This window comes from Narcine bancroftii, chromosome 4 (assembly GCF_036971445.1).
Source record: "Narcine bancroftii isolate sNarBan1 chromosome 4, sNarBan1.hap1, whole genome shotgun sequence".
In the NCBI taxonomy this organism is placed as follows: domain Eukaryota; kingdom Metazoa; phylum Chordata; class Chondrichthyes; order Torpediniformes; family Narcinidae; genus Narcine; species Narcine bancroftii.
Window position 1 is genome coordinate 308,657,434 of NC_091472.1, and position 15,789 is coordinate 308,673,222.

Below are 15,789 nucleotides of genomic sequence, written 5' to 3' on the forward strand. Positions count from 1 at the left end.
GACTTGATTGATTGAACAAGCAAGGTTAGAATTTAATGCAAAAAGAGGATGCATGCTGTGATCAGTGGGCAGGATTTTTCTGATTGCCTTAGCTTTTGTTTGCAAATAGAGGCTTTAAACCTTTCTGAAGAATTCTCCACATTGCCCGCCTCACTGTTGGACACCCAAAAAAACCACAACACCCTTTCCCTGCGGCTGCAGGAATTGCCACACTAGCACCCACACTTCCTCTCTCACCACCATTCCAGACTGTTTGCAGTCACTTGTGTATCTATGGGAATGATGTACTGCATCCAGATGGTACTCACTTTGTGGCCTTCTCTACATTTTTGCTCTGTCCACATCTGTGACAGGGATCTCCCTGCAGTCAACCACTTTAATTCTGCATCCCACTTGCATGCTCACACGTTTGTCCATGGCCTCTAGTGCTATGCCAACAATATCAGCCGTAAATTGGACGAACACTTGATGTTCCACCTGGGGACTCTCCAACCAACCAGATGCCATTAACATCGGCTTCTGCTAGTCTACTCTTCATTCTCCTTTCCTTCCCTCTCCCTTTGTCTTCTTTACTCCAGCTCTCCACCCCCTTCTCTCTCTATTCATCGAGCCATCCCTCCTCCCCCAGTTTGCTGGTGTGCCCTCCCTACCTTATCCACCTATAACCTCCTGCCTTTTGGACCGTGCTCTTCCCCCCTCCCCCCATCATTATGTTTGGGTGGCTGCCAAAATTTTACCTTAGTGATGGGCTCAAGTCCAAGGTGTTGGTTATCTATCTTTATCCAAACGTTGGAAATACCAAGCAGATCAGGTAGCATAGGTGAAAAAAGAAACTGTTTCAGGCCATAAACACTTTGCTATAACTGAAATGGAGAGAGAACAAGTTACCATTATTACCAGCGCCCATTTCATTTTAGTGTGACTGTTTCTTTAAGGGTTAACAAGCTGCAAACATGCACGGCTTTGGAGAGACTGGGGTGGCAACAGCTCAACTTCGCTACTTTTTGAAGAGAAGAAACGTGTTGCTTTTCCAGGGACACAAGTGGAGAGAGTCATGTGAGTGAAAAACAACACATTTTGCGAGCAGCAGCCATTTTGAAGGGACAGCACATTGAGAGCAGCAGCCATTTTGAAGGGCCAGCACTTTGAGAGCAGCAGCCATTTTGAAGGGTCAACACTTTGAGAGCAGCAGCCATCTGAAGCAACTCTGTGCTGGAGTGGTCCCGGGTGGTGATGGACAATTTGATTGATTCTTCCTGTCAGGGAAATTATTAAACCCCACTGTGACCAAAGGAAAGGTCAATTTGAAGGGGTCTTATTGAACCATGCAGTCACAAAAGGAAAAGGCACTTTGATCGACCCTTATTTGGGTTTTTGAAGCAGGTGAATTACTGCATTTGGATTGTGGCCATTGTCATGGTCATTTTGTCTGACCTGTGCTGGGGTTTTAGAAGCTTTGTGGAAGTCACACATTTCGGTTCCCCTACAAAAGGAAAAGAGGAGTTGTGGCAGCCACTCGTCTGAATTCACTCTGGAAGCAACTCGACAAGGGTTTGTGAATTTTCAGCATGTGGTCACTCAGTCTCTCCCACCTCCCTTTTGATTACTTATTTGCATCAGTTTAAGAGTCTTCGTGTCAACATTGGATTTCTAAGACTGTCTTTGGAATGACTTTCAAGAATTGTGTCTAAGCTGAAATGGTTTTGTGTATCTCACACACACAAACACATACTCGCTACTTGCGCTTAGTCGGGGTTATGTTACTTAAGGTGTTATAATATTTGTAGTTAGTAATAAATATAATGTCTTTAAAAATAGCAGTGTCGTGACGAATATCTATTGCTGCTGGTATGAGATGTTTTTTCTTTGGCTTGGCTTCGCGGACGAAGATTTATGGAGGGGGTAAATGTCCACGTCAGCTGCAGGCTTGTTTGTGGCTGACAAGTCCAATGCGGGACAGGCAGACATGGTTGCAGCGGTTGCCAGGGAAAATTGGTTGGTTGGGGTTGGGTGTTGTGTTTTTCCTCCTTTGCCTTTTGTCAGTGAGGTGGGCTTTGCGGTCTTCTTCAAAAGAGGTTGCTGCCCGCCAAACTGTGAGGCGCCAAGATGCACGGTTTGAGGCAATATCAGCCCACTGGCGGTGGTCAATGTGGCAGGCACCAAGAGATTTCTTTAGGCAGTCCTTGTACCTTTTCTTTGGTGCACCTCTGTCACGGTGGCCAGTGGAGAGCTCACCATATAACACGATCTTGGGAAGGCGATGGTCCTCCATTCTGGAGACGTGACCCACCCAGCGCAGCTGGATCTTCAACAGACTCGCCAAGGCAAATAGCGCCTTTGGAAGACTACACAAAAGAGTCTGGAAAAACAATCAACTGAAAAACCTCACAAAGATAAGCGTATACAGAGCCGTTGTCATACCCACACTCCTGTTCGGCTCCGAATCGTGGGTCCTCTACTGGCATCACCTACGGCTCCTAGAACGCTTCCACCAGTGTTGTCTCCGCTCCATCCTCAACATTCATTGGAGCGCTTTCATCCCTAACGTCGAAGTACTCGAGATGGCAGAGGTCGACAGCATCGATGAGATGTTACACCATGAAGCTGCAGGATGGTTTGGGGAGGGGGGGCAAGAGAGAAAGGATAAATGCAATATCTCTGAATAATTGAGCATCTATTGTCATAAACATAAATGCAGTGTACTGATTCGATGACGGCTGTATAAAACACATTAACACAAAGTAAGTTGGACAAAGAGGAAACATTTAAACATTGAAGGAAGAGAATAAATAATAAATATTCAGCATTGTTGGTTGGTAGTGTTCTATGAATGTACAGATACACCTGAGATGGGGTTTTACAACAGGTGATATGGGAAGGTTCACTCTGATGGGTGAATTCGGGATACCTCAGGAGGTAAATGGGAGCAATTTTGGAGAGACAGTGTTACAGAGTATGTAGATATGTTTTTGGAAGATAAATTGGGAAAGTTTTGTTAGAGTAGGTCACATACAAACACTTTAAAACAGATCTTATTTGAAATACTGGAGCTCTGCTAATGCTAGACATGTCGGGGGCTTCAGAGCTTTTGCAAGAGCTTTGGAGAGTGCCCAAGAGACTTCTTGTTGTTTACTAAAAGGCAACAGATGAAAGATCTTATTGGAGCTGTAGATTATCTGGAGATGTTCTGAGAGGGTCGTGGTTTGGCAAGCATAGAGAGTCAAACAGACTTTTTCACTCAGAGAGTGAGAGATAGAACAGTAACAACAGCTGGGAATGGAACAGGACAAGCTGGTAAGCTTGTGGAAAGCCCCATTAGGAAGACGGGTTGTGAGTTCTTAATTCAACCTGGTCAAAACCCTTATGGTTCATGCAAGAGGAGAGGATTGACTGTCTAATGTTTCACTTGGAATAAGAGAAACAAAAAGGCATTCTGTGGTGACCTAAAAGAAAGAGGTTATAATCTGGAGAACCCTGAAGGGGTCAAGTTTCAAGAGCAAGACACTGGAGTGGCTGATTAAAAAGGAATCAGTTGTGGATGTCCTGGAACAACAAGTCTCTCTATAAATGCTTAGAACCTTCCTAACCTTCAAGCACCAAAGCCTGGTGAATTTTATAAATGTTAAATTCTGTGCACAGTATAAGAATTATCTGCAACCAGTGAACTTGGAGGAATGAGAAGTGAGATTGGACTGTGAACCAAAGAACTTTTTCTGAACTTACACAAGCACATTACATACACGTGCACTTAGAGGGGGGAGGGGGGGGTTAAGATAATAGTGGTAAGTTAAAGTGTGATTCTGTTTTCACGTTTAAAGATAATTAAAAGCAACTTTTGTTTAAGTAACCATTTGTCTTGGTGAATATCTATTGCTGCTGGGTTTTGGGGTCCACTGGGCTCGTAACAACAGGCCCTTTGCTCATAAAGAACATGAGATGAGGGCAGTAGGGAATGGGTGCGCCAACAAACGAAGGCTTGCAGGCCACAATCAACAAGTCAAGCTGTGTTGTTAAATGAATGTCAAGCGTGGGTGATGTGACTTGACCTGATATAGAGAAAGGGAGTGCCAGAAGTTGTAGAATTTGATAAAGAGTCTAGAAGGATGTCAAATCCCCAGACAGAAGATAAGATATCATTCATTAAGCTTATATTTGGGTCTCATGATAACAGTAGAAGAAGTCGAAGACGGAAAGGTCAGGATGGGTGCGGAATGGAGAATTAATGACAGGCAACAGGAAACTAAGGGTTACAATTAGTATTATTGGCATAAAAAGTGACAGGAACATTAATTTGATCTCTTTATTGTCACACTTAGAACCGAATGAAATGTCAAATATTTTTCCAGTTTGTTATTTGGGTGGTTCTGAAGTGCAATTAAGAGTCCAGTTTAAATCTTGAAATCACCACGTGCATATCCCATGGGTTGGTAAATCAGGTGATAGGGAAGTTGAAGCTGTTACCTGCCTCTTACATCATTCTTTGTGGGCCTTGGGGAGCAGGAATGCACATTCCAGCCTCTCAAAGGACCCTTCTGCAACTACTATTTTTGTTTTGTTCAGGCACCTGCCTCCGTTTTGCTCATACCTTGATGTTGACTATGTATCTTTGCTGTATAAAGATACACTGTCTGACCTGCTGAGTTTCTCCAACGTTGTGTTTTTACTTCAATCACGGTGTCCGCAGACCTGTTTTACTCGCTTTCTGCTACTTCTCTATCCACCATGATCATTCCCTTTCTCCTGTCACTGAATTGAATTACAGGTAGTCCTCAACTTCCCCACCTACACGAGTTATATCTACCTGCACATATGACTGAATTTTTAAAAAATTAATTAAAAATACTGTACAAATACATATTTTGTAGTAAAAGTACTGAATACAGCGGTCCCTGCTCCCGGCGGCAGCCCGAAGACCCTGTTTCCCATCTGCAGCCCAAAGTCCCTGTTCCCGGTGCCAGCCCAAAGTCCCCATTCCCCATGGCAGCCCAAAGTCCCCGTTCACTGTCGGCAGCCTGAGGTCCCCGTTCCCCAACTAACAACCTGAGTTATAACAAATCCTTCAGTCCCATTTTTGGTCTTAAGTCGGGACTACCTATATTTGTTGTTGTCACATGTGCTATTCAGGCAAATCAACTCATACTTAAGTACACAGGCAGCACAAAATAAAACAAATGTGAAGTATATAGTGCTCCAGTGTTACAGAGGAAAATGTTAACAATAGTGCAAGGTCTGCGTTGAGCTTTTTTGAGAATAAGCCATCATTTCTGGTCTATTCAAGGTCTGTTCCAGAGTCTAATAACAGTGGGAAAGAAGCTGTCTTAAAACTAGTGGTACGTGATTTGCCTGATTGCAGAGGGTGGGTTGGGGGGGGGGGGGGGTGCGGGTGAGAATGTGATTGAGATGGGACAGGTCCTTTATTATGCTGGCAGTTTTTCCGAGGCAGCGGTTAGTGTCGACAGAGTCACTGGATGAGAGGCTGGTTTACAAGATGGCTTGAGCTGCATACACAGCTCTCCACCTTTTCTTGTGGTCTTGGCCAGAGCAGTACCAGGCTGTGATGTTTTCTCTGGAGCATCTTTTGCAACTGGTGAGAGATTTGGGGATATGCCAACTTTCCGTAGCCTTCTGAAGAAGTTTTGTGTGGTTGTTTTATTGGGGTCCTTCCTGATTGTTGTCCTCCACTGCCCCACCTCTCAGACCTCACCATTTGCAACCAATGTCACCCCTCAGCTTACTGAGGGCCCCCTGCTGTTGTGTCCTGCCGGTTCACAGCTAGTTTGGATGTCAAGTTGGCAGGGCTCAAGATGAAGATTAAATGTAAAGAATTATATTACAATTCTTTCTTTACTTTTTAAAATACTTTTATTGAGTTTAACAATAACAATCCATATACATGATGTTAAGACAAGACAAAGTAATAACGTATAGAATTATATTACAATTCTGTTGCTAGATTAAAAAAATAAAGCCACATGGTCGATGATAGCGGATTCACACATTTACACAGCTAGTGGCTGAGGGGTATTGATGGCAAATGTTGAATCTTTTCAGAATTTGTGGGAAGCTTCCCTCAGGGAACTAACTCAGTTTTACTTGGCAATACAGGTACTCCCTGACTTGCAACCTATACGACTTATGTCCATCCGCACATGACCAAAATTTAAAAAAAAATAGATATATAAGAAAAAATATAAAATTTATGCAATTTATATTGTACTTGACACTCTATAATAGGGCATGTAAGAGCCAAAATGTGTGTACTTACCTTGTTAGACAGCCATAGGATGACCATGGTCCATAGGCTGGGCGTGGCCATCTTGATTCCTGCACGCATGCGCGAGTCTTCAGTTGGCACATGGTCAGTGGGTTCGTGCATCAGAGTTCGGTGAACACATGCACGAGAGTTAAGGGCGCAATTCAATATCGTCAGGGCGCTTAACTCCACGAACCCACTGTGCATGTGCCGATCGAAGACTTGCGCATGTGCATAGGAATCAAGATGGCTGTGTCCAGCCTACAGATCCCAGGATGCCAACTAAGAAGGTAGGCATAGACCAGAAGGTGAAAAGACTCACCAAAGATTGGTGGTGTTGTGGACAGTGAGGAACATTACCGTAGATTAAAAGGTGATTTAGGAAAGCTGGAGGTGTGGGCTGAGAAATGACTGATGGAATTTAATACAGATAAGTGTGAGGTGTTACATTTTGGAAAGGCAAATCTAAATAGGTCATATGCATTAAATGGTCGACTATTGAGATGTGCAGAGCAACAAAGGGATTTAGGAGTGATGGTAAATAGTACCCTCAAGGCTGATACTCAGGTAGATGGTGTGGTGAAGAAGGCATTTGGAATGTTGGCCTTCATAAATCGGAGTACTGAATTCAAGAGTAGGGAGGTTATGATGAAATTGTACAAGGCATTGGTGAGGCCAAATTTGGAGTACTGTGTACAGTTTTGGTCACCAAATTATAGGAAAGATATAAACAAAATAGAGAGAGCGCAGAGAAGGTTCACGAGAATGTTGACAGGATTTCAAGGTTTGAGTTACAGGGAAAGGTTGTGCAGACTAGGGCTTTTTTCTCTGGAGCGTAGAGATTGAGGGGGGACTTGATAGAGGTGTTTAAGATTTTAAAAGGGACAGACAGAGAAAATGTGGATAGGCTTTTTCAATTGTTACGGCATGGACTAGTAGGGCCGAACTGTCCTGTTCTGTGCTGTAAGTGGTTATATGGTTAAAGTTGATCGACAAATTCATGGAGATTTGAGTTATCGCCAAATCTACGATGAGAAAAAGATTTGATTAAAAAGCTTGCTTTGAGATTTCGGTACTCCACACATGCGGACAAAATTCCGACACATCCATTCCGAGATACGACCGATCCTTCAGTCCCAATTATGGACGTAAGCTGGGGAGTACCTGTATTAGTGAACAGCACGGTTGGCATAGCGATTAGCGCAATGCCTTTACAGCGCCATTGATCGGGACAAACCAGGGTTCAAATCCTGCGCTCTCCACAAGGAGTTCATATGTTCTCTTCGCGTCTGCGTGGGTTTTCACCAGGGCTCTGTTTTCCTCGCATTGCTCAAAAATGTACCGGGAGTGTAGGTTAATTGGGGGCATATTGGGGGTAAATTGGGAAGCCCAGACACGTAGGCCAAAGTGGCCTGTCACCATGCTGTATGTCTAAATAAATAAATCCTCGACGGTGTTATTTTGCCATCAAATTCTTCGGGAATATTTCATGTAAGTTAAAGTAGTCAGAAGAAAAACAATTCACTAACTTCAAACCTGCTAATCTGTTACCAGATCCCAGAGTTGGGTTGTTCTTTGCATTTAAGCTATTTTTCCGATAACCTTGTCACATGATTGACTACGAATTAGAGGAAATATGCTATCACCAAGGGTTACTGTAGCATTTCAAAGTAAGTCTCTATAGAAATCAAACAGATTACAAATTGCTGTGTTTCCTGTATGCTTACAAGAAAATAGGAAAGATGTAACTTCACTAATGTCCTTCTAACAAACAAGAAACAGTTTTGAGGTTACTGCAGCAAATGCCAGAAGGATATAAATATCTGGATGATAGGCTTTTTAAAAAATCATGATTAATGAATACTTGAAATAAAAAGAGGTATAAAATAAATTATCAATATATATTTCCAGCTTTCATTTGTAATGAGAATATTAAGAATTTAGGTTTCCGTTTGCAAATTGAAAAAACAAACCATGCTTAGATATATAAAGAGAAAAACAAATGAGAAATGTAGAGGTGTTGAGCAGAGAGGAAGAGCAGGGTGGGGTGAGATGGGTGTAGTAATTTACAGGTTTCTGAGAGGAAACAAAAGTTAAAGCGCTCATTGATTGCAACCCAAAAATTCCAAGCCAACACTTTAATTTTCTTTCAATTTGTGTCATGGTGTTGGGTTGGGGGGGTGGGGGGTGGGGGTTGGGTGGAGAAGTTGCATTAGTTGTACATGCAAAAATGGATCTTATTGGCAAGTCTGCAATCTATTGCCCATCTCTAATCCTCCTGAACTGAGGAGTTAGTTCAGGACCGACTGCATTGATGAACACGGAGTGAAACATAAAAGGCTTCGTCTGCTGAGATAGAAATAAAACACACGGAAAGGTGGAGGAACTCAGCAGGCCTCACAGTACAAAAATACAGGTAGTCCTCGACTTATAAACTACGCAAGTTACGTCCACCCATGCATACGTAAAAATCTTTATTAAAACTACTGTACAAGTTTTGTATTAAAAGGATTGTATACAGTACTCCCCACTCTCCAAGGCAGCTCTAAAAGTCCCTGCTCTCCATGCAGCCTGAGGTTCCCACTCTTTGAGGCAACCATAAAATCCCTGTTCCCTACAGCAGCCTGGTCTTCGCTCCCCATGGCAGCCCAAGTCCAGTGACTTTAATATATACCAGAAGTTCATATGGCGAGTATCTTTATTGAAGGTACTGTACATATATTTACAATCTTCATTAAAGGTTGTTAAGAATCTTTGTAAAAATTTATTTATGGTCTCATTTAATCGTGCATGGTCAGCGAACCTGACGTACGACCAATTCGAGTTACGACCAGATCGACAGTCCCGATTACAGTCGTAAGTCGGGGATCACCTGCATACGTAGAACCAATGTTTTAGGCTGAGTCCTTCTTCAAGGTATGAGTGAAAAACAGGCAGGGGCAGATCACAGACCAACAGACAAAAGTTTTAATTGGAGATGGGTAGGACGACAGGAGAGAGGAATGGTGGGGATTGATAGAGAAGGGATGTTGTTGGCTCTGTGAGTGCAGTGCTGGGGGAAAGGAGACAGATGGCTAAGTGGGGAGAGAGAGAGAGAGAAAGTCAGCGAGAGAGAGAGCTCGAGAAAAGGAGACAGGAATAGATGGTGGGGAGGGGGACAGCTAATGTAATCTGGAGGTCGATGTAAATGTCATCTGAATGAAAGGTGCCCAGATGGAATACGAGGTGTTGTTCCAGCAATTTATGGGTGGTCTCAGTCTGGCTCTGTGTGAGTCCAAGGACAGACATATTGGCAAGGGAATAGGGTAGAGAATTGAAATGGATGGCCACTGTGAGATCTGAACCATTGTGGCAGACGGAGTGTTCAATGAAGTGATTTCCCAGTCTGCGTCCAGTCTCCCTGATGTAGAGGGGACCATAATGGGAGCACTGGATGGAGTAGATGACCCCTGAAGGTTCACAAGTGGAGAGTTGCTTCACTTGGAAGGACTGTTTGGGACCCCAAATAGTGGTGAGGGTGGAGGTGTGGGTGCGAGTCCAGCACATCCTGCAGTCATAGGGGAAGGCGCCAAGGGGGTGATTGGTGAGAAGGGAGGAGTGGACGAGGAAGTCACCGAGGGAGCGGTACCTGCGGAAAGGCGGAGAAGGGAGAATAGGGGAAGATGTATTTAGTGGTGGGATCACATACTTGGTGGCAGAAATGCGGGAGGATTATATGTTGGATGTGGAGGCTAGTGGGGTATAGGCAAGGACAAGGGGAATCTTGTCCTTGTTGCATGTGGGGGCGGGCAAATTTGCAGATGACGGAAGATGAGAGCCGAGTTGATGGCGATAGATAGCACCAACATCGACTTCTCTGGTTTACATTAGCCCCCCCACCCCCCCTTCATCTATCCCTATATCTCCTCTCCTCTGGCTCCGTCTTTCCCTCTTTTCCCTTCCCTGGTCTACTTTCCCTCAGCATTGTGTTCAGAGCCAACCCCCACTTTCCCCAATCAATGCTCAGCCTTCCTTTCCTCTTGTCCATTTCTAATTAACGCTGTTTGTCTTTGCTCCTCCCCCTGTGTTTCTTTATGTCTCTCCAGCCCTTTAATTTAGGCGCCTGGATGCTTTTTACTCGTACCTTGAAGAAGGGCTTGGGCCCAAAACATCACTGACTTTATGTATCTTTACCTGCTATGGATGCTGCGCAATCTGCTGACTTCTTCCAGCTCTTCTGTTATTTTACTCTGATGGTCATATTTAGACCAGAAAAGCAGATCTCTTGCCTGAACCAGGTAGGATTTTTAGGGTCGTGATTACTACTATAGTAGGTACTTAGCAAGGTATTAAAGCAATTTTTCAACAAGGGTTCCAAAGAATGAACCTTTAATGAAGAATCTCAGCACGTGTACAGTATTTAAGAACAAAATTTGGTCATATGTGCAGGTGGACGTAACTCGCGTAGGCCTTAATTTGAGGACTATCTGCACCACTTTGCCTGTCTCTCTGTGTATGCGGCGGATAACTTTGTTAACTTAAAAGACACTAATGTTCCAGGCCATTGAAATCGGTCGTTCAATTTGTGAAGTATCGTGTGCTTCCTGGAGTGTAACATCAAGTCCACATTAAACAAATACACAGATAGGCGTCTTCACTCTGTGGATCAACGGAACAAAAGGCATCATCGTCGAATACAGAGGATTTCAGCAGTGACGATGAATGTAAACAGTAAGATTAAATGCGATATACCGATACTCTACAAACCATAATGCAAATAAGTTCATTCCTGAACCAAATATTTGGAACTTTCACACTTCTGTTGGTACAGTTGTTTAAATATTATTTGTTTTAAGGATAATTGTAAAGATAATTGAATGCTCACAAATTCTTGCCTTTTTTTTACTGATTTCTTCTTTTTCTTTGGCTTGGCTTCGCGGACGAAGATTTATGGAGGGGGTAAAAAGTCCACGTCAGCTGCAGGCTCGTTTGTGGCTGACCAGTCCGATGCGGGACAGGCAGACACGATTGCAGCGGTTGCAGGGGAAAATTGGTGGGTTGGGGTTGGGTGTTGGGTTTTTCCTCCTTTGCCTTTTGTCAGTGAGGTGGGCTCTGCGGTCTTCTTCAAAGGAGGTTGCTGCCCGCCAAACTGTGAGGCGCCAAGATGCACGGTTTGAGGCGTTATCAGCCCACTGGCAGTGGTCAATGTGGCAGGCACCAAGAGATTTCTTTAGGCAGTCCTTGTACCTTTTCTTTGGTGCACCTCTGTCACGGTGGCCAGTGGAGAGCTCTCCACGATCTTGGGAAGGTGATGGTCCTCCATTCTGGAGACGTGACCCATCCAGCGCAGCTGGATCTTCAGCAGCGTGGACTCGATGCTGTCGACCTCTGCCATCTCGAGTACCTCGACGTTAGGGGTGTGAGCGCTCCAATGGATGTTGAGGATGGAGCGGAGACAACGCTGGTGGAAGCGTTCTAGGAGCCGTAGGTGGTGCCGGTAGAGGACCCATGATTCGAAGCTGAACAGGAGTGTGGGTATGACAACGGCTCTCTATACGCTTATCTTTGTGAGGTTTTTCAGTTGGTTGTTTTTCCAGACTCTTTTGTGTAGTCTTCCAAAGGCGCTATTTGCCTTGGCGAGTCTGTTGTCTATCTCATTGTCGATCCTTGCATCTGATGAAATGGTGCAGCCGAGATAGGTAAACTGGTTGACCGTTTTGAGTTTTGTGTGCCCGATGGAGATGTGGGGGGGCTGGTAGTCATGGTGGGGAGCTGGCTGATGGAGGACCTCAGTTTTCTTCAGGCTGACTTCCAGGCCAAACATTTTGGCAGTTTCCGCAAAGCAGGACGTCAGGCGCTGAAGAGCTGGCTCTGAATGGGCAACTAAAGCGGCATCATCTGCAAAGAGTAGTTCACGGACAAGTTTCTCTTGTGTCTTGGTGTGAGCTTGCAGGCGCCTCAGATTGAAGAGACTGCCATCCGTGCGGTATCTTCAGCGCAAACTCCGGGAGATCCAAAATGAGTGGTGGACTAGCCTCGCCAAACAAACACAGCTCAGCGCGGACATTGGCGACTTCAGGGGTTTCTACGAGGCTCTAAAGGCTGTGTACGGCCCCTCACCCCAAGTCCAAAGCCCGCTGCGCAGCTCAGACGGCAAAGTCCTCCTCAGCGACAAGATCTCCATCCTCAACCGATGGTCAGAACACTTCCAATCTCTTTTCAGTACCAACCGCTCAGTCCAAGATTCCGCCCTGCTCCAGCTCCCTCAACAGCCCCTAAGGCTAGAGCTGGATGAGGTTCCCACCCTGGATGAGACATATAAGGCAATCGAACAACTGAAAAGTGGCAAAGCAGCAGGTATGGATGGAATCCCCCCAGAAGTCTGGAAGGCTGGCGGCAAAACTCTGCATGCCAAACTGCATGAGTTTTTCAAGCTTTGTTGGGACCAAGGTAAACTGCCTCAGGATCTTCGTGATGCCACCATCATCACCCTGTACAAAAACAAAGGCGAGAAATCAGACTGCTCAAACTACAGGGGAATCACGTTGCTCTCCATTGCAGGCAAAATCTTCGCTAGGATTCTACTAAATAGAATAATACCTAGTGTCGCTGAGAATATTCTCCCAGAATCACAGTGCGGCTTTCGCGCAAACAGAGGAACCACTGACATGGTCTTTGCCCTCAGACAGCTCCAAGAAAAGTGCAGAGAACAAAACAAAGGACTCTACATCACCTTTGTTGACCTCACCAAAGCCTTCGACACCGTGAGCAGGAAAGGGCTTTGGCAAATACTAGAGCGCATCGGATGTCCCCCAAAGTTCCTCAACATGATTATCCAACTGCACGAAAACCAACAAGGTCGGGTCAGATACAGCAATGAGCTCTCTGAATCCTTCTCCATTAACAATGGCGTGAAGCAAGGCTGTGTTCTCGCACCAACCCTCTTTTCAATCTTCTTCAGCATGATGCTGAACCAAGCCATGAAAGACCCCAACAATGAAGACGCTGATTTACAGTATTTGAACTAATCCCATTTTCTATGCACTTCCTAATAAGGAGGTAGTAACCAAAAATGTTTTTGGTGGCTCATTTTTATCTGAATTCTACTCTTCTAGATTTTTTGCATGAATGGATGAATCTATTTACTTCAAAAGCATGGAAAAGTCAATTAGCCTCTTCATATCTTAAATGAATGTGCAGTTCACACTTTCTTGGGGTCAACTTGTCAATTACAAGATTGGTAAGGAATTAACTTATTTTGGGCTAGGAGTGTTTTGATAGCACCACCCCCCCCCTCCCCCACCATCACCACCAACTCCAATTTGGCCATTGAGTCAATCAATTTTATCAATTTATCAATTTGCTTTCGTGGAGGCCAGGAATTGCATAGCCATTACTTGGAAATATGATTTCCAACTGAGTCTGACCTACTGGAAGTCAGAAATGAATAGTTGTTTTCCCCTGGAGAAGATTGCTTACAACCTCAGAAATCGTTACGTTTTTATGGAACCTGTGTTTAAGATATGCAGGGGTTAAGCTTTCGATGATTCCCCCCTCCGGTCTCCAATAATATTATCTCCACTTTCCCTAGTGATGTCTACATCAAGACATTTATCTCTGAAGGGAGGAAGTAAGCTTTGGATGAAAGTGTAATGTTTCATCTATATGTAATTAATGCTTTTGGAAAACAGATGATTTTGTCTCATCATATGGGAGAATTACCTCTTTCTTTTTTCATTTTCCTTGGGGTGGGGGGGGGATCTTTGCCTTTTTATTTTTTTCTCTTTTTTTCTGTTTCCAACTTTTCTTTTAAGGATCGGCAAGGTGTGTAACTTTGTATTTATAAGCCATAGAGCAGAATTTGATAATTGTCACAATGTGTTGATTCTTCCTTCTTTGTGTATCAACATGTAGTTCATTTTTGGTACTTTACTGTCTAGATCTGTAATATTTCTTTGATTTTATTTGTTTTATAACTTAATTGGTAAGGCAATTGATGGCTGCAGTGCCTCGGTTAACTCATAGACTAGTTGTGTAAAGTTGCTCTGGTAATTGATATACCCATTGAACTCCAATGCAACACTCTTCAGTTGGCACTGGAAATCTAGCAAGAGGGTGCAGCTGTGCCTCCAATGGTCCAAGTCACTACACAGGACCCGTGGACATCTGCCATCTGGGATTTAGGCACGAGTGATAACTTATGGTTGACAGGCCATACTTTGAAGGATAGGCGCTTAGCGGTATTGGGATGAATAAAGCTTTCCCTCCTCCCGCTATCAAACAAACAGTTGGTAATGCGCCCGTTTACCTGGATGTCAGTCATGGACCTGGTGAGTTCGTGTGGCCCCTCTTGGTTCAGATAGCTGCCTTCGCTGCTCCTCTACGGTGCTGCAGGCCTGAGAAAATCGCATTAGTCACGCAGTACAAAATGGCAGCCCCCACGAATCACACCTGGTGTCGCTAGTCCACAGAGGAGATGGCGCTGAATGTGCTGTCTGGGGTGGCAGCCGTCTGCACTTGGCACTGCTAGTCTTCACGGGCGGGTTAGACTGGCAGACTTTTGTGTAATGTCTTCTTTTCCCATATCTAGCACATACTGCCTCCTTGGCAGGGCAGCGTTTCCTCGGGTGCTTGCCACACCCGCAGTAGTAGCATTTGGGGCAATCACCCGCCACGGCAGCTGAGATCAGATTGCTAGAGGAGTCCGATGATGCCTAATGAACCCCTGTTCCAAGACAGCGGCACCTGCGGCGGCCAAGAGGCGGCTGAGTAGTTGTCTGAGTTTTGGAGGGCCACCTCCACTGTCTCTGTTAATTCAACTGCCCCTTGCAAGTCGAGTACCTTCTGCTCCAGGAGTCACTGTCTTATGTATTTAGAGCAGATCCCGGCCACAGAGACATCCTGGATGAGGTCCTCTGCGTTCTGGGCGGCCGACACGGCTTTGCAGTTGCACACTCTGCAGAGGGCCTGGAGGACTTGTAGGTACTTGGCACTCGACTCCCCAGGTCGCTGCTTCCTTGTGGCCAGGAGGTGCCTTGCTTAAATCTCATTCACCCTTCTGCAATACAGGACCTTCAGTGTACCAATGGCCTCCACATACGATTTGGCGTCGTTGGTCACTGGAATGACCAGGGGTCCAACTCATGGGAAAAGGAGCTTCAGTCTGTCCTCATCCGTGTTAACAACATTTGTGGTGGCTGTCAGGAGTCCTCAAAGCAACGTAGCCAGAGTTCGAACGTGTTTGGGTCGTCAGATGATCGAAGGTCTAAGTTGGATCTCCCAGGTTTCTGGTATTGCTCCATTTTTCTTGAAAAATTAGTCAATAAAATTGATGCACCATCAATTACCACAAAAGACTGAGGTTGTGAAACTGACAAGATATTATTGTCTATAGACTGCAGCCGCAACCAACCTCATCAAAGGATCATGGCAGGATGAATGGGGAGAATGCAAGGGGTTGTGGGAAGGATCGGTCTTAGGAGGCATGACCAGCCAGCAGTAGCCAATCACAGTATAACAGTGGTTTACCATACCTGGACTATCAATCCACAGAACTA

The 15,789-nt window shown here is 44.8% G+C and overlaps 1 long non-coding RNA gene across 1 annotated transcript; it reads right to left on the reverse strand.

Moving 5' to 3' along the window:
• Window positions 1-743: 743 nt before the first annotated feature.
• Window positions 744-14,646, reverse strand: LOC138760202 (uncharacterized). The gene is made up of 3 exons (XR_011355509.1): window positions 14,541-14,646; window positions 2,422-2,604; window positions 744-863 (listed from the first exon to the last, which is right to left on the reverse strand). It is a non-coding gene; the product is annotated as an uncharacterized lncRNA (long non-coding RNA).
• Window positions 14,647-15,789: the final 1,143 nt, after the last annotated feature.